The sequence below is a fragment of the Chenopodium album genome, chromosome 15 (assembly GCF_948465745.1).
Source record: "Chenopodium album chromosome 15, dcCheAlbu1.1, whole genome shotgun sequence".
Taxonomy (NCBI): domain Eukaryota; kingdom Viridiplantae; phylum Streptophyta; class Magnoliopsida; order Caryophyllales; family Amaranthaceae; genus Chenopodium; species Chenopodium album.
In genome coordinates this window covers 13444330-13470628 of record NC_137848.1, presented here as the reverse complement: position 1 = coordinate 13470628, position 26299 = coordinate 13444330, and the positions used below count along the sequence as shown (strand labels likewise).

The 26299-nt window shown below is 35.6% G+C and overlaps 1 pseudogene; it reads right to left on the bottom strand.

Annotated features, from left to right (window-relative positions):
• Positions 1–23270: 23270 nt before the first annotated feature.
• On the bottom strand, positions 23271–24852 carry LOC145581958 (BAHD acyltransferase 1-like; annotated as a pseudogene).
• Between the last annotated feature and the right edge of the window lie 1447 nt (positions 24853–26299).

Sequence of the window (26299 nt, the reverse complement as noted above, 5' to 3'; positions counted from 1 at the left end):
GATTTTGAGGAGTTCTGTTCAGCGGAATTTCTTAGTTTTAATTAGAAGTAATTATTTTGTATAAATACGATTTAATGCTTTTGTTTTGGTACCTCTTCTCTTAGACTTTCTCTCTCTACTTAGTTTTAGATTATTCTCTCTCTCTACAACTTTGTCCTCTACTTTGTTCTTAATTCAACTCTTTAATTCCGATTACTTTGGTAACGATTTCTTCTACTTTGATCTCAGTTATTTACTTTATTTCTTTCATCATGTCTTGTTTTATTGCTTTGATTAGTTTAGTTTTAATTATGTCTGAGTAGTTTTCTTTCTAGGGTTTATGGGGATCCATACATAATATGAAGGGGTAAATTATTGTTGTTGATTGTTAATGCTTGATTAATTTCTTATTGATTGATTTAATGCTGTACAACTAGATTAGCGCTGGTCTTTTATGTATGAGTTTAGAAATATTAATTCGAGATTCGAGAGACGAGAATTGATATTTAGGCTTAGTTTCAATAGGCAGGTTAATTTATAAATGGTTAAGTCGAGATTCGAGAGATGAGATTTAATGCCGGTAGATTAATTCTGTGATTGTAATACGTAGCGAAAGCCCTTTATGATCTGATTAATTAATGCATTGATGATTGATTATTATGTTTTACCCTGGAATATTGTTTATTGGTGAACCTATACCCTAGGCTTTTATTAATTGATTTCTCCCTACTTTTATCTCCTTTAGTTTAATTTCATCATATCTATAATTTAGTTACTCTATAACCTAGATTATATTAATTAATTAGGAATAGAAAGACTTGTTTCCCTGTTTATTCGACCCTACTTCCCTATCTATTTTAGTTAGTGGTTTTAAGAATTACTTTTGATTAGGTGATACGACTTTAGCCTGTCAAAATTTGGCCCGCCGTTGCCGGGGAAACGATTTTATATTTATTTCTGATTGTTTTCTGTAGTCTAGGTTATTTCTTCTTGTCTTAGAGAACGTTAGTTCTTTGAGGCAGGTCTCATATTTGCTTTTTAGTTCTTTATGTATGCCCAGGTGTTCCAGATAAGGTTATATCCCATTCGATCCTGAGATCGAACGCTCTTTTCATAGACAAAAGAATCTTTACAGGCAGATCCTGGCGGGTTCTGGGGATAACAATAATCGCCGAGACTCTCCAACTGATTCTAGTGATTCAGAAGTACCTTCAGATTCATAATCAGAGATGACGACACCTAAGAAGCTCACTGATTATTCGCAGCCGACGCTTACAGATTTTCCACATCTTACTCCCACTCCGGCTCTTGATGGGGTACAATTCGAGATTAAACCCCAATTTATCACGATGATAGAAAGGAAGCAATTCAGTGGAGCTAAGGGTGAAGACCCAAATCTTCATGTTGCAGACTACTGTCAATATTGTAATACCATCAGGCAAGTTGGGGTCACACAGGACCAAATCAGGGAGATTCTCTTTCCTTTTTCTTTATGTGGAAAAGCCAAATTATGGTATAATGGATTAAATAGAACTGCACTTGGTATAACTAACTGGGAGACTCTTGTTTTAAATTTCTATAATAAATATTACCCTGTAGAGAGGATAACTTTGCGAAGAAGCGCAATTCAAAACTTTGCCCAAGAGCCAGATGAAACTTTATATGAGGCTTGGGAAAGATTTAAAGATCTGCAGAGGGAGTGTCCCCACCATAATTTGGCACAGTGGCAGTTAATCCAAGCCTTTTATAATGGGATTGGAAATTTATCTAGAACAATATTGGATTCTGCAGCTAGTGGGAGGTTTATGAACCTTATTGTTGATGATGCAGGTCAAGTTATCGAATATATGGCAATCCACAATTCCCAATATGGGAATCCTAGAGGCTTTGCTAACAAGGGAAAACATAGTGTCGACTCTGTATCCTTTTTACAAGCTCAATTAACCTCTATTTGTAAAAACTTAGATAATCTTAGTACTGCAAATATAGCTAATGTTTCTACAATTAATAATAATGCTAATGAGGCTTTCTGTGAAAATTGTGGAATTTTAGGTCATTGGGAGCAAGATTGTAGGAGTTCCGTGGAGCAAGTCAATGCCTTTCAAGCTTATAGACAGAATGACCCATACTCCAACACCTACAATCCTGGGTTCCGGAATCATCCATATCTTTCTTACCGGAGCACCAATGTTCAAAATCCGCCACCTCCATAACAATCACAGGCGCCGCAACAACCACAGCAGAAATATTACCACCCCAATGCTGGCCAGAAGAACCAACCACAACAATCCTCCTCATCTTCCGACCCTGCTTTGGTAGAAATTAGAGCGATGCTAGCTAGTATGCAAAAGCACATGGAGAGTAGAGATGCTCAAATTGATTCGATCATAGCACATAACAAAATAGTAGATAATCAAATTGCGTAGATTTCTTCTACTCTACAAGCCCGTCAACAGGGAGCCTCCCAGCATAGCCAACCAGGCCTACGGATCAAGTTTTCGCAATTACTCTAAGGAGTGGTTCACACTATGAAGGGCCCCCTATGCCCAGAGATGATGAACCTGTTTTAATGAATAATGCTAATCTTGATTCCATTAAACCTAATAATGTTGCTAATAGCCCTACAGGGCTAAAGGGTAGTACTAATATTTCTGATAATACATTACAGGGTACAACTCCAGGGAAGATAACGGCTCCAGATAAGAGCAGTAATGCTCCAAAGCCGGTTATCAAACTACCATTCCCCAATCGTCACTTAAAAACAAATTTAGATAAGCAGTTTGGTAAGTTTATGCTGATGCTTAAAGATTTGCAGGTAACGGTTCCCTTCACAGAACTAATTACACAAATTCCTGCATATGCAAAATTCATGAAGGAAATATTGACTAGAAAGAGATCTATTAGTGAGGTAGAGACAGTCACTTTTACTGCAGAATGTAGTGCCGTACTACAAAATAAATCTCCACCTAAACTGAAAGATCCGGGTAGTTTTTCTATCCCTTGTCATATTGACAATCTAATGATTGATAATGCATTATGTGATTTGGGTGCTAGCGTTAGTGTCATGCCATTGTCTGTGTGTTCCAAGCTAAATATGGGTAAATTAAAAGCTACTAATATTACTCTACAAATGGCCGACCGTTCTTTTAAATACCCCTTAGGTGTTTTAAAGGATGTTCCTGTTACAGTAGGTAAATTTTATATACCTGTTGACTTTGTTGTTCTTGATATGGCTGAGGATTTGCAAACTCCAATTATTTTGGGTAGACCATTTCTTAACACCGCAGGAGCAATTATAGATGTGAAATGTGGCAAACTGACACTATCAGTAGGGGATGATAAAATTACTTTTAATTTGAATAATACCCCTAAAAGCCCCATGACAGAGGAGAAGTGTTTTAGTGTTAATGTGGTTGATAATTGTTCTAATAAGCCCCAAGCTCTTGTAAAAGATCCCTTGGAGGCGGTATCTTGTGTTGTATCTTCTATAGATGAAATAAACAAATGGCAAAAGGAAGTTGATGCAATAGAAAGAGCTCTTTACTGTGTCGGTCTTGGCTTTGAAGATGAGAAAGTGGAAACAACAAGCAAGTTGCGGAAACTGAGCCTATAGTTAGTGTTCCACCAGATCGAGTTGCAATTGCTCAATCCAGTGACAACTTGAAGCAACCATCGGTCAAAAAGGGGTCACTTACGAGTAGTAATGAAGAACCACCAGTTCACGCCAAGGAGGATCCTCCCGATAAGGTAAATTGGCGTCCTACAGGGCATGTCAGGAAGCCGCGTCGTGGTCTAAACACCGCTCGAACGGGTGAGAAACCACCCGATCAGGCGATAGGCCAAGGGTACTAACTTCTAATCCTGTGGTAGGAGGGTCGTGCGGGACCTAGATAAACCAGCGCTTTGCAGGAGGCAATCCGTATTTTTCTTGCTTTTTAGTCTAACTTTCTTTCTTTTTCTTGTGAGAGGAGAGAAGAGGGAGTTTAATGAGTTTATTGAGTTTTTGTACAGGTTTAAAGGAAAAAGAGTTAGTCAAATTTGGAGAAAAGAGAAAGAATTTCTCGTACCAATGTTGTCTCGGGCCCGACCGGGCGCGAGAGTAAGGTTTTAAATCAGCAATTTTCGAAGGGCGCCCAACTGGGCGCGAGATTTGACGAAGTACGGTACTTTTGATCGCCCGATCGGGCGGTGTGGCGCCCGACTGGGCGCGAGAGTTGAAGAAAATCGAGCGTATTTGTCGCCTGATCGGTGAAGGGCGCCCGACCGGGCGCGAGAGCTAAGCAGTTTTGAAGGTTAGATCGCCCGACCGGGCGCGAGCTTCTCCGCTTTGACTTTTCTTCTACCTCCTTCTTTCTTTTCTCATTTTCTTATCTTTCCACCATTCTTTCTCTCTCTAAAAACCTTAAACGCTCTAACTTCTCTCTAAGATCTCCTCTCCAATTCTCACCCAAATCCAATAATTCTTACATATTTCTAACCCTTTCTTCATCCTCTACATTTCTATACCAAAATTTCCCAAACTCCAATAAAAAAAAAATCATACCCATCTTTCAAATATTGCATCAAAGAGGTCAAGAACGATTCTTGGGAGGAGTTCTAGTTTAAGTCAACAATATGATCCGGAATTGCAACTTCCGCAATGACCATCAATCCGAATTGCAACCCGAGAGCAAAAAGAACGGCTTGAGCAACTCTAAGGGCGAGAGGTAATCCCTTCACGGTATTAGTGTTTTAGTGTTAATGTGGTTGATAATTGTTCTAATAAGCCCCAAGCTCTTGTAAAAGATCCCTTGGAGGCGGTATCTTGTGTTGCATCTTTTACAGATGAAATAGACAGATGGCAAAAGGAAGTTGATGCAATAGAAAGAGCCCTCTACACTGTCGGTCTTGGCTTTGAAGATGAGAAGGTGGAAACAAACAAGCAAGTTGCGGAAACTGAGTTTAAAGTGAGTGTTCCACCAGATCGAGTTGCAATTGCTCAATCCAGTGATAATTTTAAGTAACCATCGGTCAAAAAGAGGTCTCTTGTGAGTGGTAGTAAAGAACCCCCAGTTCACGACAAGGAGGATCCACCTGATAAGGTGAATTCGCGTCCCACAGGGCATGTCAGGAAGCCGCATCGTGGTCTAAACACCGCTCGACCAGGTGAGAAACCACCCGATCAAGCGGTAGGCCAAGGGTCCTAATTTTAGTCTTGTGGTAAGAGGGTCGTGCGGGACCTACATAAACCAGCGCTTTGCGGGAGGCAACCCGTATTTTCTTGCTTTTTAGTCTAGCTTTCTTTCTTTTTCTTGTGAGAGGAGAGAGGAGAGAGTTAATGTGTTTATTGAGTTTTTGTACAAGTTTGAAGGTAAAAGAGTTAGTCAAATTTAGAAAAAAAAGAGAAGGAATTTCTCGTACCAAGTCTTGTCTCGGGCCCGACCGAGCGAAGCACTGCCCGACCGGGCGCGAGAGTAAGGATCCTAAATTAAGAATTTACGCCCGATCGGGCGAAGGGCGCTCGACCGGACGCGAAATTTGACGAAGTACGGAACTTTTCATCGCTCGACCGGGCTAGAGGCTGCCCGAACGGGCGCGAGATTCTCCGCCCAACTTTTCTTCTTCTTCCTTCTTTCTTTTCTCATTTCCTTTTCTTTCCACCATTTTTTTCTCTCTTTAAAACCTTAAACTCTCTAACTTCTCTCTAAGATCTCCTCTCCAATTCTCACCCAAATCCAATAATTCTTACATATTTCTAACCCTCTCTTCGTCCTCTACATTTCTATACCAAAGTCCCCAAATTCCAATAAAAAAAAATCATACCCATTTTGCAAGTATGGCATCAAAGAGGTCAAGAACAATTCTTGGGAGGAGTTCTAGCTCAAGTCAACAATATGATCCGGAATTGCAACTTCCGTAATGGCCAACCATCCGAATTGCAACCCAGGAGCAAAAAGAACGGCTTGAGCAACTCTACGGGCAAGAGGTAATCCCTTCACGGTAGTTACACCGCTCTACTCTTGAATCTTATGGTTTATATGATTATGTTAAACGTTTTTTGAACGATATAGGAATGAGGAATTTGTCGATATGCACTACCCAACTTATCATGAATTAACGTGTGAATTCCTTTCCTCTTTGTCTGTTGTGAATAGTAAAAATGGTCCGAAATTGATTTTTAGGTTAAATAATAGAAATATTGTTTTAACCTTTGTTGATTTTTGTAAATTTTTTTATTTGAATTCTGAATTACCCATCCAATGGCATGAACAATATAATATGGAAGATATCTATCATGTTTTGACTGGTTTACCGGCGCCTAACGCCCAACATGCTAGCCAAACCTATTCTTCACCCTGTACCTAAAATCTGGCAAAGATTTGCAGGTGTTTGTTTTCTAGGTAGGAATGAGCCGCATAACACCTAAACCAATGAACTAGCTGTAATTGGACATTATTTGTTTGGGTACGGTAAACTAAACATTGCTAGATACATCATCTTTCACCTTAGTAGACATGCCTCGGCTAGTAACCATGCTACTACCCCGATCCGTCTAGGAGGCCTAATTACCACGATAGCAGTTAAGAAGGTCGGGTTTGTTGAGAGTGGACCTCACGGTCTCACTAACTGTGGACCAGACACCTACATAACTGCTAGGTACCTTGAGGATCTGGGTTGGGTACGTTTGGATAGCTAGCGAGTCCTCCACTGGTGCATTAGGACAAGAACAGAGCAACCATTGCCTATATTTCCCCTGCCTAATCCCGAGTTGACCGCTTTTTCCCCTAGGCAAGAGTCCTATAGATATGATCTTTTAGTTGCCCACGCCTGGGGGCAAGCACCACCAGTTCCACCATCACCCCACCCTGAGCCCGAGGTAGTGCTTTCACCACCTCGCATGTCTCGTACAGCCCCACCTCCTCATAGCAACTCTGAGACAGTCTGGGACCTTCCGAGTATAGGTCAGGCCATAGGACGCATAGAGCATTCTCATAGCGACCTTAGGAGGATGGTAAGCTCCCTTGACCAACGATTAGGGTACCTTGAGAGGAACCAGGGTAGAGCCCTGTATCCTATGTATGATGATTATGTTGTCGGGGTGATATTCCCGACGATGCTATTTACCCTGATTGGTTTCAGCCCCCACCCTAGGGATACGATAGAGATCCCACCGCCCGTGGTTTTTATACTGATTATTCATCTTTCCACGAGTACGACCATGACATACCTTTTGGGGGACCGGTTGGGGGGGGGGGTTCAGCCTAACTATTTTGGTGGTAGCTCTTCTGGTGCAGGTGGTAGCGGTGGAGGATTCGGCTCCATGGATGAGGATGATGAGGATTAGCCAGCTGGGCTAGTTCTAGAGCCAATGAGGACATTGTCTGATTCTAGCTTGGGGGAGATTTTTGGATTTGGTATCTTTCTTTTTTTTCCTTTTCTTTTATTTTTGGTGTGTTTTCTTAAATTAGATTTATTGCTTTCTAGTATAGTTTTATTGCTTTCTTATATGAAAAATACAAAAAAATAAAAAAATAAAAAAATCCAAAAATACGTTTCAATGAATTGTAAATCATGCTTCCCTGTGCCCCATACTTGAAAAAAGTTTTGATTCTTGGTACATGATGATAAGCATTGTGGATTTGTTGATCATGATTTGAAGTTTGATTGCTTAGATGCCCTAACATGCGTCAATTTTGTCCAACTGCTTGTGAATATAGTGCTTGACTAATTGATTTGGTTAGGAATGTGTGTTAGTTCTTGGTATGTCAACGAATTTGAGTATTGATTTGCAACTATGAGTAGTGTTTCATGTCTCATTATTATGCACATTGTGGAGGACGAAGGCATTTGTTCTTTTAGGTAGCCTTCAGATGATTTTAGATAGATTTGTTCCTTTCTTGCCACCCATGTTGTTGCCTTGACTTTTTGTTGTTTATAAACCACATTACAAGCCTATTTTGCCCCATTGGTTACTAGTCCCAAGCTTGGCTTGGGGGAGCTATTAGTGAGTGAGGTGAGGGAGTTTTTAGTGTGCTTATTATTTGCACAATTTGGGTGGGTTTTGAGAAGTTAATTTGTTCTTGATCGTTTATTTTTGATGAGTTTGAAAGTTCAATCTTCTTGAAAAAAATAAAGTATGATGATATGAAGGGAAAAAAAAAAGAAGTGAAAAAATAAGTGAACTTCAATAGAAAAAGAAAAAAAGGAAAAAAAAATTGTTTAATGTTCAAATGTTCTAGTTGGAGGTTGATTAAAAGAAAAAAAATTTGAGTTTCAATGAAAATCAGAGTTTGGAAAGTAAGGTTTGTTTATTCACTTAAGTTCTACATTATTATACTTTTGTGAGTGATATTGTAAATGTTGGGATTGTTTGTTATGTTTGGAGTTATATTTGGTGAACTTTTGTTGGAGTTGAGTATGTTGGAGATGATTGGTCATTATTTGTTTTTTACCTTGGGTTTATTAGGGTTTTGCTCCCTTAAGTATAGCTTTTCTTTCACTTTTTCCCAAATATTTCCTACCCTTTTACCCTAGCCTTACATTACAAGCTTTAAAGATCTTCCGACCCTGTGCATAGAGTCGTGCGAATGTGAAAGTGTTGCCTATCAATGCAAGGAATGACTTGACATATTTCGAGTCGACTATTAGTTTGAGTGCTTGTCTTTTTAAACACACGAGTGTTGTGAGTTTGGGAGGGCATTGTTCACATAAAGGGGTTGGGATGGAGAGCGATCGAGTACATCTTTTACTCGCCACATAAATGAGAGTTGAGTTTGTGAGCACTAGTCTTGAATTCTATATGCTCTTGTGGTTTGCTCTATTTGACAATTGTTAGGGAGGACGAGTGATTGGATGGATGAGATTGGTTGATGTAGAAGCATGTTTATTAGATTTTCCTTGAATTGTTTGTGCTTGAGTTTGACTATTTGGGGTGATGCATGTATTTATTTATTCATTGATGAGATCTTTTCTTAGGGACAAGCAAAGGTTTGGCTTGGAGGAGTTTGATATGTCCATTTTATATAGTGTTCTACCCCCGTCCTTTGGTCATAATTGGTAGTGTTTTTGGCTCTTTAGAGCCACTTTTATTACTAATTGGTGTTTTCTAGTGTTTTCGTAGTTTTGGTTGACTCTTGTAGGGATTTGCACATTTAGAGCATTTTCCCGGGATTTTTATGAAGCAACTACGAGCATTGGAGTAGCACGACCATCCTTTATAGCCCAGGGCCGGGTAGAGTCATCGAACCGGTGATTAAGGGCTCAACATTTGAGATTCCAAGGCATTTGGACCAAGTATTCAAGACCCGAAGAGGAAATCCGGATTGGGCCGAAGAATCGGAGCCTAATCGAAGTCCAAGCTTGCCCAAGTGTCCTTGCCCAGCCAAGGAAGCTCCCGCTCGAAGGCGTGCCCGATCGGGCGGGGTTAATGAAGAAAAAGGCCTCGCGCCCAAGTTCGCGCCCGGCCGGGCACGAGAAATGCTTATGATGGAAGAAAGGCGGGCCCGATTGGGCGCGTGATTTTGAGGAGTTCTGTTCAGCGGAATTTCTTAGTTTTAATTAGAAGTAATTATTTTGTATAAATACGATTTAATGCTTTTGTTTTGGTACCTCTTCTCTTAGACTTTCTCTCTCTACTTAGTTTTAGATTATTTTCTCTCTACAACTTTGTCCTCTACTTTGTTCTTAATTCAATTCTTTAATTCCGATTACTTTGGTAACGATTTCTTCTACTTTAATCTTAGTTATTTACTTTATTTCTTTCATCATGTCTTGTTTTATCGCTTTGATTAGTTTAGTTTTAATTATGTCTGAGTAGTTTTCTTTCTAGGGTTTATGGGGATCCATACATAATATGAAGGGGTAAATTATTGTTGTTGATTGTTAATGCTTGATTAATTTCCTATTGATTGATTTAATGTTCTGCAACTAGATTAGCGCTGGTCTTTTATATATGAGTTTAGCAATATTAATTCGAGATTCGAGAGACGAGAATTGATATTTAGGCTTAGTTTCAATAGGCAGGTTAATTTATAAATGGTTAAGTCGAGATTCGAGAGATGAGATTTAATACTGGTAGATTAATTCTGTGATTGTAATACATAGCGAAAGCCCTTTATGATCTGATTAATTGATGCATTGATGATTGATTATTATGTTTTACCCTGGAATATTGTTTATTGGTGAACCTATACCCTAGGCTTTTATTAATTGATTTCTCCCTACTTTTATCTCCTTTAGTTTAATTTCATCATATCTATAATTTAGTTACTCTATAACCTAGATTATATTAATTAATTAGGAATAGAAAGACTCGTTTCCCTGTGGATTCGACCCTACTTCCGTATCTATTTTAGTTAGTGGTTTTAGGAATTACTTTTGATTAGGTGGTACGACTTTAGCCTGTCAACGCACCAAGCAGCGCACACACACACCCCAAGCAGCAAGCAACACACGCACAGCCGCAGCATGCTGCTGCTGCCTTGATGCTACTGCCTTACTGCGCACCAGCCACGCACATGAGTGGTGTACGCACCAAGCGCAGCTAACCCTTGGCAGCCACATGCGGGCTGCTGTGCAGCCCGGCTGGCCAAGGGTGGTTTTGCCTTGGTTTGCTTGCTATACTCTCGGGATTAATTCTGAATTTTTGCGTGACTTAAATAATTAATTCCAAATTAATTTTAGAATTAATTTAATGAGAAAAATGAAAAATATATCAAGTCCAACTTAATAAATTCATTTAAGTGCACAAAACCAAAATTATTTCTAAGAACTATTCTTTATTAAAATTGGTTCAACTCGATGCAACAAAATGAATAGGGCTATTCTCAACATTAATTTAACCAACATAAATTAATTATGAGATTTGACAAATTTAAAGAGAGAGTTGAAATTATGAACACAAATATTCAAAGAAAGATTCCAACTTTAACTTCTGAATCCTTAAAAATTATATATTCCAATATGAAGATAAATTAAAATTCTATCACAAGATTGAAACTTTATGATTCCAATCAACTTAATAAATGATTAAATCAAGAAGTTCATACATGGAATTTAGTAACACAAAGTTTCAATCACTTAAATAATTATAAATTGAATCTTTTGTACTTGTGAGCTTCAAGAAACAAACCTTTTACACTTAAAGCAATTTATTTGCAATTATGTGAAAATTTGAGCCAACTATAAAGCACTAATTACTACCAAGTAATAATGCTCAAAAGTGGTCTAAAATTGCAGAAGTATAAAGGAAAAAACCAAATGCATAATCCCAATTAATATGCCATTAAGATTCAAGGATTAAAAGATTTATAATTTTTCGTCAAAACGAAAAATCCCTTGAAACAGGCCAGCCTTTCTGGGCAGAATTTGGCTTTTTTGCAAGCCTAAAAGGATAAGAATGTTTCCAGAATATCGAATGCACCCAAAATTCACTAGTCTTGGGCGAAAATCTGGGTTCTGGAGCCAAAGTTCTTAAAAAACGAGATTAGAATTAATAAAATCGAGCTACTAATTTAATTAGCAACATAACTAGAAATTAAATCATTTTTAAACCCTTGAAAATTTTTAGTTACCAAAATAAATGAGCAAGGCTCCGATACCGCTGTTGGGTTTCAATGAATCCAACTCACCACGGAACAAACCCGACCCCATGACACGCTCACAATTAATATAACTAAAACGATATAAATAACAAGACAGAGAGAAAAGACGATCTTACCCTTGCCGCGTGCTTCGCTCTCACTCGGAGCTCTTACTTCAAAGCCAAGTCTTGTAAGCGCAGAGACCTCTTACGGTATCCACCCAGCACCCGCAACTCGACCCCGACCGGTCTCTTACTTGGAGTTTAGCCAAGTCGGACCAAAACACTACTCGAGTATTATATGAAATGAAAGGTTTTTTCTCAAGTGGAAATGCCTTATTGAGGTCCTACTCAAGTGACTTTCTCCAAATCCCAAGGTGGGTATTTATAGAGAATGTCATGAGAGAATTCCACTCTCCCATCAATGTGGGAGAGTTGGTAAAATCAAATTTTCCTTTTTATTTTTAAATAAAAGAATATAGTAAACAACTAATTAATCAACAAGTGACATTCTAAGAGGAGAAGTTACGTAAGGACCACAAGGGGGGGGGGGGACCAAGCCTTGATCCCCAAAACTCCCAAAACCGCCCTCTCTCATTTCTCTCGGCTCCAATGAGTGGCTGCCACGTTGCAGGCCATGCCTTGGCACCCAAGCAGCCTTGCTGGCGCTTGGTGCGCGCGGCTAGGCCTGCTGCTGGGCGTACGCATGTGTGGTAGTGATGCTGCCTCAGCCCAACACGACTCGTACGCTTGCGGGCTGCTGGCCGAGGGCACTGCGCGCCACACTGCTAGCAATGCTAGCACGCTAGCTTGATGCTGCTGCTACCCGCACATGCTAGCACGGCTTGCTAGCCATGTGCTAGTAGTGGTGCGCTAGCATACCGTAGCACCAACCGGCCAGCCTAGGCTCGGTTTGATGCACATGCTAGCCACCATGCTATACCAAGTGCCCCTAGCACTTGGTTTTCTTGGGGCATTCCGATGCTAGGGGTATTTTGGTAAATGTTGATTAATTATTGATTTTACCGTCTCGTCTTTTATTAATTTAACTCGACTTGTGGCGCTCGGTTTTAACGGTCCTAGCTCGATTTCCGACGTCTAAATATTTAATACTCGAGTGACTCATTAATTCCTTCCGAATTAATTCGTCGTGTCGGATCGTTAGTTGCTTGGGTGTGACCCGAAGGGTTCAGTCAAGATTAAGCTGTAATATTAATTATGGATTAATATTACTGATTGAAAGCGGCCTCCAACTAGGCATTCCGATCACTTGACCTCGCTAAATAATTAGCTTTCTAATAATTCCAAACCCTCTATCGGAATAATACACTTGTTTGAAGGACACCATTCCTATCAGTTGCTACTGGTTGCAACGAGGAAAACGTCCTGCAAATGGACTGTTGAAGTAGCTGAAGCCGCGGCTGCTCGTTATGGGGTGTTGATTGTGCTCAGATATGGGTACGAAAATGTGGTTCTTGAAGGTGATTCAATGAATGTAGTTACTGCTATTCGAGACAAGCAAGAGGGTGCAGCTCCAATATTTCATTTCTACGAGGATATATGTAGAATGAGTAGCGAGTTTGTTAATTTTAGTTGTGTTCATGTTCGACGGGCGGGGAATACTGTAGCTCATTTAGCGTCTAGATGGGATACAGGTAGTGGTAATGAATGTGTTTGTATGTATTCTATCCCCTAAAGTTTTCAAAATTTGGAGGATCTTGATTTAATAAATTAATTCCCCGTGTTTGTGTTTAAAAATATATGTCTCTTTAATACTATATATAATAATTTTAAGGGGGGCCAAGAGATATGCATGATTCATGGGCCGTAAATCTGGGTCAGGGAGGCCGGGCCTCCACCAACCCCCCTTCCCTTCGCCCTTGCTCACTGCTCTTGAATAATTGACGCAGTCAAATTAACATACATGCCAATGCATTAGTTTGACATAAGATATATACTTCCTCTATTTTTTTTAGTTGACACCTTTCTATTATCACGCTTGTCAACGCATGTGTTTTAATGCTTAATAACTCTTATTATCAACATTGTAAAATTATAAAAAGTGGATATAATAAAATATACATCGAGTCAATTCAAACAAAATCCCACATGTATTAAACTAAACAAAAAGAGGGAAATCCAAGATCAAAATTCAGAACTCAAAATTCTTCCTAGCAGAACTGTGACTCTTATCAAATCTTTAATATCAGCTCCTTTAGTGACTTGGTTGTGCGATAATAGATAAGTATATGCTAATGCCTAATAGTGTACCAATGTATTAAACCAAACAAAAAGAGGAAAACCCGTGATCAAAATTCAGAACTCAAAATTCTTTCTAGCAGAACTTTGACTCTTATTAGATCTCTGATATCAGCTCTAGTTTCTTTTCATCAGTAAGAACCTTCATTTTATCCTTGAGTGACCAAGGTTTTCCATGGACAACCTTCAGCGTATTCTTATTCCATTTCTCATGCTCCTTCAACAATATGACAACTGTAACCCCTTCCTCACTATGGACGATAAAATCATAGTTCTCATGGTAAAACAATTTCATTTCCAACTTCATATCCGTATATTCAAACATGATTCAGTCAGAGCAGTCTCTTTGTGGATATTTTGCAGAAGTCTCTTAACTATTGAATCCTTGTTAGGAAACTTCACTCTTTGAAGATAATTCTTTCTCCACTCTTCTTTCATCTCTTCAAAAATCTTTTCTCTATCTTCCAATTAAAATACAGCTTTGCTACTTTAATATACTGATCAAATTTCTCTAGCATATCATTTCCACCATCGACAGGGACGTATCTAACTAAAAATTATTTTATTTTTTAAATTTTATAAAATAAAGAAATAATTATTTATTCAGCATTAAATTATTTAATTTAAGAATAATAATATGCAACTTTTAAGTAATGTATCCATACACATAATTATATGAGTTAATTATATGCAATATAATATTTACATAGTTATATATAATTTTTTTTTTTTATGTATAATTAATTTCACGTAATTTGCTTATGTATAAATAATTTTAATATTCATTTTAATTAATTTTATTTCAATAATAGTATTGATTGATTACACAAACTTAAATTCAGTATATATATGACATAAAATATATTAGAATTACCATATTAATCATATATATATGATTATTGATTAATATATATATTCGAATTCTAATATTTTAGTTATTTTACCACTAATATTTACATGATTAATATATATATTATTTATATATATATTCTAATTTTAATATATTAGAGTTACCATATTTTAGTTATTTTACCACTAACAATTTGAATTCTCCAGTAAAAAAAAACAAAAAAAAAAAAACAATTCGAATTCTGAAATAAAACTTAAAGAGATTTGGATCTTACTTGCAATGGAACGGCCTTTTGATTGACACATTCATTGAGGTAATCATAAATCTGCAAAAATTAAATCATACAATTATTATTAGATTAGTTCTGGAACTAATCAGTGAACAAAAATGGCAGAAAATAGTTTCAAAAAAAAATTAAAATGACAGTTTATTTTACCACGATCAATGCCGCAACATCAGTAATTTTCTCAAATTGAGCACCAAAAATACCTTCAATGCCAATTAAATTCTTCACGCATACAAAATGAAAGGATAATTACGGTTAAATATATTGTTGATCGAAATTTAGAATCAAATTGTAAAATTCTGAATTATAATCAAAGTAATACAAAATTAATAATAATAATAATAATAATTAATAATAATAATAATCTGAAAACCTCATCCATATGCTTTATCACCAAGATGTCACAAGTGAAGATTCCAGCAGCTTTAAGCTTCTCCACATCTTCAGCAGTGATTCCATGTTCAGTCACTAATGATAAGAAATTTAAACAAATTACACGCCAAAAATTGCGAATAATTTAAACAAATTAAGCATTTATCGTGATTACTTTCATATTTCCGACGAATTAAGTGTATGGCACAACCTCACAATTAGAACTCTGGAATCTAATTATTCTTAATTTACTAAAAAAATTAAACGAAAAATTAGAGGAAGTTTCAAACAAACTAATTAAATCAGCAATTATGAAATTAAAATGAAAAAAACAGAGTGTTAATTAACTTTCAAAATTGTTTTGGGATTATTGACGTGATAATGTCCGGCTATAATCAACTTCCCTTTGTACAAATTGATTAACAGCGCTCCAGTCAAATAGATAATTGTCCCAGCTATCTTGACTTTTCCTTAATTTACTTGTCTTTAACTTTAGATTTTCCGTTCTACAGCATATGTATATATGTTTAAGATATAGTTGCACCATTATAGACACCTGATTGTATCTCCCCAAAAACCAAACCCAGTGATGAGTATCTTTCACGTTATTAAATATCGAACGAGGTGAAATGTGAAAGAGTCTCGCGAATCCCCCTGTTTTTAATAAAAATAATTCTTTCTAATTTCGAAAATCTTTCTTTTCGTACCCTGTTTATGAAAAACGTCCAATCCAGTTTAGTTTGGTCCATGATATGTGTTCAATAATTGTGTAGTTGGATTAGCTTGAAAAGAGCTTTCCAACGATATATTAGAAGCCCAATTCCGAGCTATAACGAGGAAGTTATGGCCAAAATACTAAACTGAGCCCCATCCGGATTTTTTGTACGGTCCAATGATCAAGTGGAGGGTCCATTTGTTCCTAAAGTCATTAGGATTTACTTTAATATTCTAGAATAATTTAGAAGGTTCTTTTAAGTTTTAAAGAGATTGGGATTAATAATTATTTTTTGAAAAGATAAAGAATTTTATTTGGAATAAAACAAGTGTTTTAAGGATTAAATTTGATTTAATAAAAGATAAGTACAGACTTCTCTTAACCCAAATTAATTTGATTTAAGTACAACCGCTATTGCGCCGCGATGAAGTCTGTCGCGTCGCGACATAACCAGTTTTACTTCGTCCGAGTCGAATTTTGACTCTTTTCTGATCATTTTCGGTAGATTTTTCTTTATAAACAGGGTCGATATTCCCCGTTTTCAATCAACAACAATCATCTTCTCTTTCTCTCTCTAAGCTAGAAGCTTATTCTTTCTTTCTCTCTCTAAGTTAGAAGCTTATTCTTTCTCTCTCTAACCCTTACTATACCCTTTACAAAATACATCATTCCTCGTTCACGAGACTTAGACACACCTAACCAATCTCGAGGTTGCCTTAGATCTTGACGTGAAAGGTTGATAGTTCTCAGGGTTTGGTCCCAAATCTAATTTCAATTAATATTATTTTTATTGTTTGATTTAATATTTCCTTGAAGTTACTAACATGTGTATTGTTTTGATAGAAAGAGGCACGAGGCATCAAAGTAAGTATTTAGATTACTTCTTAATTATTCTTTTGATATAGAAGTCATGCTTAGATTATTTTATTAATTACTGGTATCATATTAGGATGTCTTTATTGCTTTCTAGTATCATGTTAAGAATAAAGCTTTGATTTTTATTGTTTAGTGACATGCTAGGATTTTTTATTAATCTTGTTAGTATCATGCCTAGGATCTTGCTAATATTATTATGCTTTGACGAGATTGAGATTGATATTACGATGATGATGATTGTTGTATCAATAATTTATATGTTGCTTGATATTATTGTTATTGCTTGATCACGCTCTCTCTTGAAAGTTTAAAGGGAATTTGTACTTAAAATCACGCTTAATAAGATAATTAATAATTTGATTTTAGGCTAATATGATTTTAATTCAAGTGATCGTCAATAATAGATTTGTTTGTGCATTAATAATAAACCAACGTAGATTAAACAGGTTTAGGATTAGTATATTGATTGTATGTTTATTGGAAATCGCATAAGAATATGAGAAGAACAAAGTAGAGGCCTATTTAAGACATATTCAATCTCTTATAGGTTGGATTTGTACCTTCATCCCCGAATATCCAATCATGGTTAAGGTTCACTATAGAGTTAGCGATCTCTGTGATCGTGAATGGTTTACAAGTTCTCAAAATTTGTTGGCGACTCTTTTGCTCTAGCTTCCTTCCCTTTAGACGCCACCATACTTAAGTGTATGATTACAGTGGGGCTCAAGTGTGGAATGCTTAGAATATTCCCTACAACCATCTTAGGAACATGAACCATCTTAGCTTTAAATATAGCAATCAAATTAATACTTATATATGATTAAATCAATTTCATTAGAGTACCTTGATCACTTCTTGGTTAAATCATATCTTAAATCCGAGTTTAAAAGTTCAAAAGATAACTAAAAAAAGTTTCAAATTAATTCCATTAAACCAATTGCATGCATTTATCATCATCAAACACCTAAGACCTTTTTTTTTTAGCTGAGAAAAATTGAACTAAGCTAAAAACAAGCTCAAAAACCAATTTAATTTCATTCAATTTTTTCTTAAAAAAAACAAAACTGAATTGAAATGAGGTTCTTTCATTTTTTTTCTTTCATAATTCTATTACTACCCCTGTTTCATATTATTTGCAACGATTTGACATAAAGTAGAGAGGAAAAATATCTAATAGTTGCAAATAATATGAAACGAGCTAGTATATACTCTTCTCTAAATAATTACAGTTCTTCCACATTTTTCTATTTTTAGAATACAACTGTAATTTATACTTTTTCTATTTAAAGTAAAAATACTTTTTGAACGGATTTAATTTTTCCATCCTTCAATTTCACCAATATATTTATTTTCATTGTACTGTACAGTTGTACTCTGTGTAATAGTTACTACGAGATGGATATATAAGTAACCTATTTGTGACATAAAACAAAACTGAAAGAGATTCTCCAACATAGCTAGCTATGCACGCACATCGCGCACATTAGCTACCCTAGTTATTACAATAAACGAAAGAAAAGTTAACAAAAATATCTTTCAAGAGAGAACGGAAGGGAGCGATGCATATTGCTACAATGAAAAGGCGATAAGTGACCAAGGAAAAAACAAACCCTCTATCTATCAGAACTATCCTTCCAACTATTGTGATGAACTGAACCACTATCATGCAAATCAACGGACCCAAACCAAAAATTTTGCACCCTACCTCTTTTTTTATCGATCATTTACGCTCAAATCACTTGGCTTAATGTGTTAGAGAGAGGGTCATGAAAGAGTTCTAACTTTTATATATAAAGATTGAGCGGAGTAATGTGATAAGATCACAAAATAAATAATATAACGTGTAAAATGAAACGAGTGTATCATAGTGTTATGTGTTTGCGTTGCTTTCATAGAAGGAAAGGAAATTTTAATGCGCGATGTAAAATAAACTAATCTATTTTGGATCAAAAAATAGGTAGAAATTAGAGAAGAGTTATTGTTGTGCATTAATATTACATAAATAGCATAAATATATTATATATTATATATTATATAAGTTCTCCCGTTTCCCATACCTCTCCATAATTCATTTATTGCTTCCCTAAGCTCTTAATTTACCACATACCTTTGAAAGCTAAAAACAGTACATTTACTCCATATAACTAAGGTAGAAAGTTACTACTACAAAAAAAAACTGATAACATATAATTGAACAAAGGTAAACCAAAAGTTACTAATACAAACAAATGATAATGCTACGGAAAATAATTGACCATCACTAGGAAACAAAAATAAAGTCTTTTAATTAATTACATCCAGTTTTACTTACCAAACAATGAAGTAAAAGGTAAAATAACTCAAAATCACAACTAAACTTTCATATCTTAAGAAAAAGCTATTAATTGAGATGTTTGCTATTAATTGCGGCAAGTGTACTTGTACAAAGGCGGAACTATTGGCGGTTGTTAGAGGTTTGGCCATTGCTTGGAATGGTGGTCATAGGAAGGTGCAACTCTGTATTGATTCAGAGGAAGTAGTTAAGTTGTTGGTGGAGCACAACTCCCCTAACTCTCCCTATATTCATTTAATCCGAAAGTGCCAAGCTCTTTAATCTCGAGAGGGATGGGAGGTCACTATCGGACCCCTGTTATCGTGAGGCCAACTGTGCAGCTGATTGGCTAGCCAACTTTGGTGTGACGGCTCCTCAACCTCTTGTTATGCTTTCAACGGTCCCGAAGGATCTTCGTGCAGTTTTATTAGAGAACCTGGGAGGTGCTACGAGAGCTCGCGTGGTGCCAGTTGAGGGACTAGTGTGTTCTTCGTAGCTAATTAGTAGTTGTGCTTTAGTTTAGTTTAGTTTTCGTTATTCTGCTTCTGTTTTTCTCTCTCTGTTTCTTTGTGTTTCCTTTTAGGGCTTAGCCCACTTTCTCACCCACACACACAAAAAAAAAAAAAAAAAAAAAAAAAAAAAAGCTCAAAATTATTTCTTTTTAACACACACGATAAAAAAAGGGAAAATAATTCAAAATCCAACCAAAATCATCATTCTTTTACGTATTTAGGCCACACCAATTTAAGATACAAAGACATATAGAGCACAGGATGGAAATATATTTTATTATGTTCTCCGTTCAAAAAAGATGCATAAAATTGTTATATATATATATATATATATATATATATATATATATATATATAGAGGAGGGATGCGGTAAGAACCCAAGTGTATATAAGAACCAATCTAATCCGTAAGATTAGATTAAATTAAACGGTCAAGATTAAATGAAATCAAGTAATAAAGTAATACTCCATTTATATTCTAATCTTCTCTCTCCTCCCATAAAAACATCTCGTTGTTTTCTCTCTCCTCAAACCCCCCAAAAGTCTCCATTATTAGAGCACATTGAAAGACTTTTTCAGCAATTTTCAGTCATTTCTCTCGCAATTTGGTAAATTAAGGTATGTTTGTCCAAGTAATTTAATTTCAGCGGTTTTGTTAATTTTTTTTTCGAATTTTTAAGGAATTTGTTACGAAATTGCATCATTTATGTTTGATTTTTGTTTTATGTTCGAAATTGCATCAACATTTTATTTTCTGCTATTTTAGGGCTCGATTTCTGCGATTTATTTAGAGATTTTTTTTTTCCAATTTATGGTTCGAATTTTCAACTGCAATTTTGTTCGATGTTTTTCGAATTTCCAATATTTTTGTACTACAATTTTTTTTTATTTTTTATTTTGTACTGCAATTTTGTTCAATTTTGTATTGTAATTATCCGAGGAATTTTTGATATTTTCATTTAACAAGTATACCTCTGGAAAAGTGTACTTGAATGTTTGGTTTTGATAGTTCATTGTTAGAGTTCATATGAGATTGCAAATAATATTGAATCATTTACTGTCAGTTGCACAAATTTAGTCATTTAGGTTAGTTCATGTAAAAATAAGAGTATTATAGTAAGAAATTAGGTTAGGACTTGCAGTAGATAAATTTGCATTATATTTTATAGGAATGGAATCAATGGATGAACATCCAACTGTATATTTTCCTCTACTGATGTAATTTACTTGATAATACATCCTAGTAGTACTGTAGTAGTTGTGTTCGGTAATTTGTGAGCTATGGTGGCTGTTGTAGTAATAATTGAGGCATTTGAGTTTCTACATGTGATCGTTTTCCTCTATTTCTATGGGAGGGCAGTGCATTGATCTATACCAAAAACCTATTAGCTCAAGTGGTAGAGCACTATGCAAATTGCATAGATGATGTATGTTCGAATCCTACATAGGTTCTATTTATAAATAACTAAAAAAAAAAAAAACAAAAAAAACTTAATCATCTCTCCTTATAGCCTAATTATTTTTGTATATAGGAAAAAATTTAGAATAAATTAGATCATAATTCATAATGTAATAATTTAGAACATAAGAAATAATTTAAGAACATAGGGAAAAAATTAGAACATAGGCTCAAAAGATAGATTTAGAACATAGGAAGAAATTTAGAACACACATAAAATTTAGAACATAGACGGAAAAACTAAGAATATAGGAAATGATTTTAGAGAATAGGGGGAAAATTAGAACATACGCTCACAGTATGAGTTTAGAACATAGACAAATTTTTTTTGAACATAGACAAAAAAAATTTAGAACATGAAAATATAAAATCAAACATAAATTGGGAATCAAGCATAAATCTAAATTTAGAACATAGAAAAAAAAAATTACAACATAGGGAAAAAATTAGTTTATAGGCTCAAAAGATAGGTTTAGAACATAGGAAGAAATTAAGAACACACATAAAAATTTAGAACATACACAAAATACTAAGAATATAGGAAATGATTTTAGAGCATAGGGGAAAAAATTAGAACATAGGCTCACAATATAAGTTTAGAACATAGGCAAAAGTTTAGAACATTGGCAAATTTTTTTTGAACATAGACAAAAATAAATTTAGAACATGAAAATATAAAATCGAAAATCAAGCATAAATCTAAATATTTTTTTTAATGTTCTAAATTTTTTTTTGCTTATGTTCTAATTTTTTTTTTCTTATGTTCTAAATTTTTTCTGCTTATGTTCTAAATTTTTTTTATGTTTTAAATTTTTTTCTATGTTCTAAATATGAACTCTTCAAAATTACAGAAATGTCATTACTAAAAAATCATTTTAGATGGTTAGATCAAAACTAATAAAGGGCTGAGATTGGTTCTTATATAGAGGAGGGTTCTTATATGAGTCTTCCTATATATATATATATATATATATAGGGATCTGGTGAGAATAGGCCTATATGTGAGAATTCATACTTATATGAGAATTGATCTTTAAAGTTAGAACATGTGAGCAAAAATTTAAAACATACGAGTAAAAATTTAGAACATGTGACTCAAATTAAAATTTAGAACATATGAGTAATAATTTAGAACATCTGATTTAAGAATTAGAACATGTGAGTAAAAATTTAGAAAATCTACTTTATTAAATTTAGAAAATCTGATTTAAGATTACGAACATGTGAATAAAAATTTAGAACACCTTCAATAAAATATAGAAAATGTGAGTAAAAAATTTAGCACATTCGAGTAAAATTTAGAACATACGCTTTTAGATTAAATGTGGATCATATAATAAAAATCTTTAAACACACGTTATAAAATTTAGAACATATAAGTTAAAATTTTGAAACAAGTTATTTAACATTTATAACATCACACTTAACTAATTTATGGTTTAAAATATGTGAATATTAATTTAGAACATTTGATTTAATTTAGAACACCTAAGGAAAAGTTTAGAACATCAAATTTAAAATTTAGTACATATGAATAAAAATTTAGAACATAAAAAGTGTTCTCACATAAGAATAATTATCACATATAGAAGTTCTCACGAGTGCCTTCCCCTATATATATCTTAAATTATGTTGTCTTTTAAATATAAATATTGCCATAGATGGCAACATAGATATTAAAGTTACATTTTCAAACAATAGTTTTGTTATTGTTATCTTTTCATGAAACAATTATTATGTTTGTTGTCTTAGACAAGAAAAAGGTAACACTTTAAGCAACTGTTTTCTTATAAAGTCTAGAGCAACAACTTTTTTTTTCTGTTACTTTAGTTCAAGGTAGCAAATAAATATTGTTGCGTTAGATTATTAAGAGTAACATTTCTGTAAGTGTTGCAATCTTAAGTGTTGTCTATTCTCAATTTTTTGGTAGTGACTAGTATTTATATAATAATAAAAAAAAAATTGATATTACGAAACTTTATATTAATACCTACTTCACTAACACATGTAAGCTCGATTGAATCAATGATAGCATTTTAGTAGATGGCACTCATGGCGGAGCAATGGAGACATGAATTACTAGTAATTGGGAGAAGCGAAAGCAAGGAGGTTGCACCAGCTGCTGAGCCGGAATATGCCACCAACCTTATGATCTGATATACCTTGCATCTAAATAATGAAGGTGTTACATTCACTTTACCGTTGTTTCTGTTTCATAACACATTTTAATTTTTTTTAATAGTTAAACTAACAAAAGCATGACATTTTAATAATAACTAATAAAAAAAAGCATGACATTTTAACAAAGAAATAAAAGTGAGCAACTTGTGGGTTTTATGACTAATTGGGAGAAGCAAAGGCAAGAAAATATGGGTTGGACTCTAAATTTTGCATCTCTTTTTCCTCCAAAACCAACCATGCTTCAATTCCATCTCCACTATTAGAATGACAATAATCAGTTAACACGAAAAAATTCCTAAATTGAGGGGGTTGTATTCCATCTGTAGGAACAATCCATATAGGCTTTCCGAACCCGAAATCTACCTCATTCAAACCCAATTTGCACCAGCTGCTAACTCTTAAGATACCGTCCTCAAGTTCAATAGAATGTTGTAACTCATCTTTAGCGTTTTTCCCTTGAAAATTTGTACTAGAAAGTTTTTGGTAGAAATTGTACAAAGATAAATGGATTTCTTTAACAAGTTCTTGAAGCTCAGAGTGTACATGTTCATGTACTTGTGTTTGTGAGATTGTGATGGGGTTACCCATGGATTCTCTAGGGAGTGGCGGGTTCATCCTCGGCCGCATGTTCACTACAATTGATAACGCGGTATGTTCAACTTGTATTCCTAAATTAAGCCTTGTGGCCAAGGTTTGCTCCCATACAAACCCTGCCACCGCCTCGAATGTTGTAGGTTTAGGAATTAGCTCACTTGTTGCCTTGGCCTTAAGTTTGTTTATGGCAATAGGATCGAATATGAAACTTTTGATCACATTGTTTGATATAGGTGGAGGTTCCAACGATGAAATAGACGAAGATTTGTATTCCGGCTTAGGAAGGGGAGGAAATGCATTGATAGTGGCTTCAAAGTTGGGTTGGACTAGGTCATTTAACCGCTTACTAGCGAGGTTCGACCAATACTTAAGGAAGGTTCCTAGGGAAGCTACGTCGAGGAGTTTATGGAGCATGTAGCATCCAATGACCACCCCTCCACATAGGAAAACATTGATCTGAAAGGCTAAAGGGACAAGCTCTGAGATTAGTTGCAACCCAGAAGCCTGTAACTCTGGGGGAGGGAGAAACTTGGTAATGAAATTCAACTTATGAGGTGATGTCAATGCTATAGAGAGATTACAATTGACTTTAGTTTCGATAAATGGTATGCCTTCATGGTTGCAAGAAATGGTCGACTCATCTAAGAGTCGACCTGCAAGAGGGAGGAATTGATCAAGTGTTTGGCTTAGGGATGTTTTTAGGCCACTTATATCAACTCTGCCTTGTGGTGTTGGGGACTCGGCGGTGTAGAAAAGGAGTATCGGGACATGTAAGGTAGGGAAAGTTTGATCGATGAGTGAAAGGGTGAACGTTGTGGGATGAGAGGAGGTTGGAAATGATGGTTTTACCAATTTCCTTTGATAATATGTTAACTTGTACTTCAAATTTTTGTTCCATTATTGAATTTTGGATCGTTTCCTAAAACCTTTATCTACAAAAAAGAAAGAGATGATATGATTGGATTAATTTACTTGCTTAGATTGTTTCAATTCTTGTAAGAGGAATGAACAGGCAACTCCCACCATATAAATGCCAATTTGCTTGTGACCTGCAACAGTTGATGTGAAAGTGATTTTTCTTGCTCAAGTTAATCAGGATAATATTGGTGGTACACGTTTAAGTGACTTTTTTCATTCATTCCAATTTGGCGTGCTGGCTAAATGTAAATCCTCCGTAGAACACAACACAGCATTCAATCGTTGATTATTAGTACATAATAAGTTGACAAGTACTTGGTAAGTTGATAATGCTTTTTCTTGATTATCATTACTTGGTAAATTAGCCCGGCATTGCTTTTTCTTATCAAAAAAAAAAAAAAAAAGTTGATATTGCTTTTTCTTATCCAAAAAAAAAAAAAAAAGTTGATATTACTTTTTCTTGAGTGACAATAATTCGGGTTAACAGTTCAGTTTTGGAATGGATTTATCAGTTTCAGGTAAGAACGTGTTGGGTTAATACTAGTTCAATTGACTTGTGGGTTAGTTTGAAAATTAAAGGGTTAGTTCAGTTTGGCTTTATATTGCAGTTCTAGCTAATCGATTAAGGTCTTAATCAGGTCAGATTGTGATCGGTTCGCTTCATAATCAATTTGGCTTGAACTGGGTTGGTTTAAAAACAGATTTAGCCAAATTTAAGCCGGTTTCGATTCAATACAGATGGTTAATTCAAGTCGGATCATTATTAACGATTCAAATAATAATCGATTCGGGTTGAGCTGAGTATAATTAAAAACATATTTAACTAGTTTGAAGCGGATATAGGTTCATATCATTAGGGGTGTACATAAGTTAGACCGGACCTGAAACCCGACCTGATCCGGACCTGTTTAGACCGGACCGGAACCGGACCGGTAAATTCAGGTCCGGTCCCGGTCTGTAAAAAACATGGATTCCGGTTTTCAGGTCCGGTCCGGGTCAAACCCGGGGGTTTCAGGTCCGGACCTGAAGACCGGTTTTAAGCTCTATTTTGTAAAAAAGTTCAGCATTCCCTTAATATCCTACTAAACCCTAAATGCAACACTCATAGAGTCATAACCGTCACTTCTAATTTCTCATTTCCTTCCTCCTTTCTCTCTCTCTTAATTCTCAATCATTCTCTATAATCTCTCTCCACCCACACAAACTGGCAAGGTTGCTGCCGCCGGCTGCACCACCGTCAACCCACTGCGACGTCAAGCACCAGAGCTGTCACTGCTGCACCGTCGACCCACCAGTCCAACACGCGACCCAGCCCCACCTCTTCACATTCGGCCCTCCCACTGCGGTCATTCGATCGGTCACCACAAGCTCTAGCGCGTGACCGTCCAAGGGTCCATTACGAGAGGCGAGATCCACCATTAGTCCCC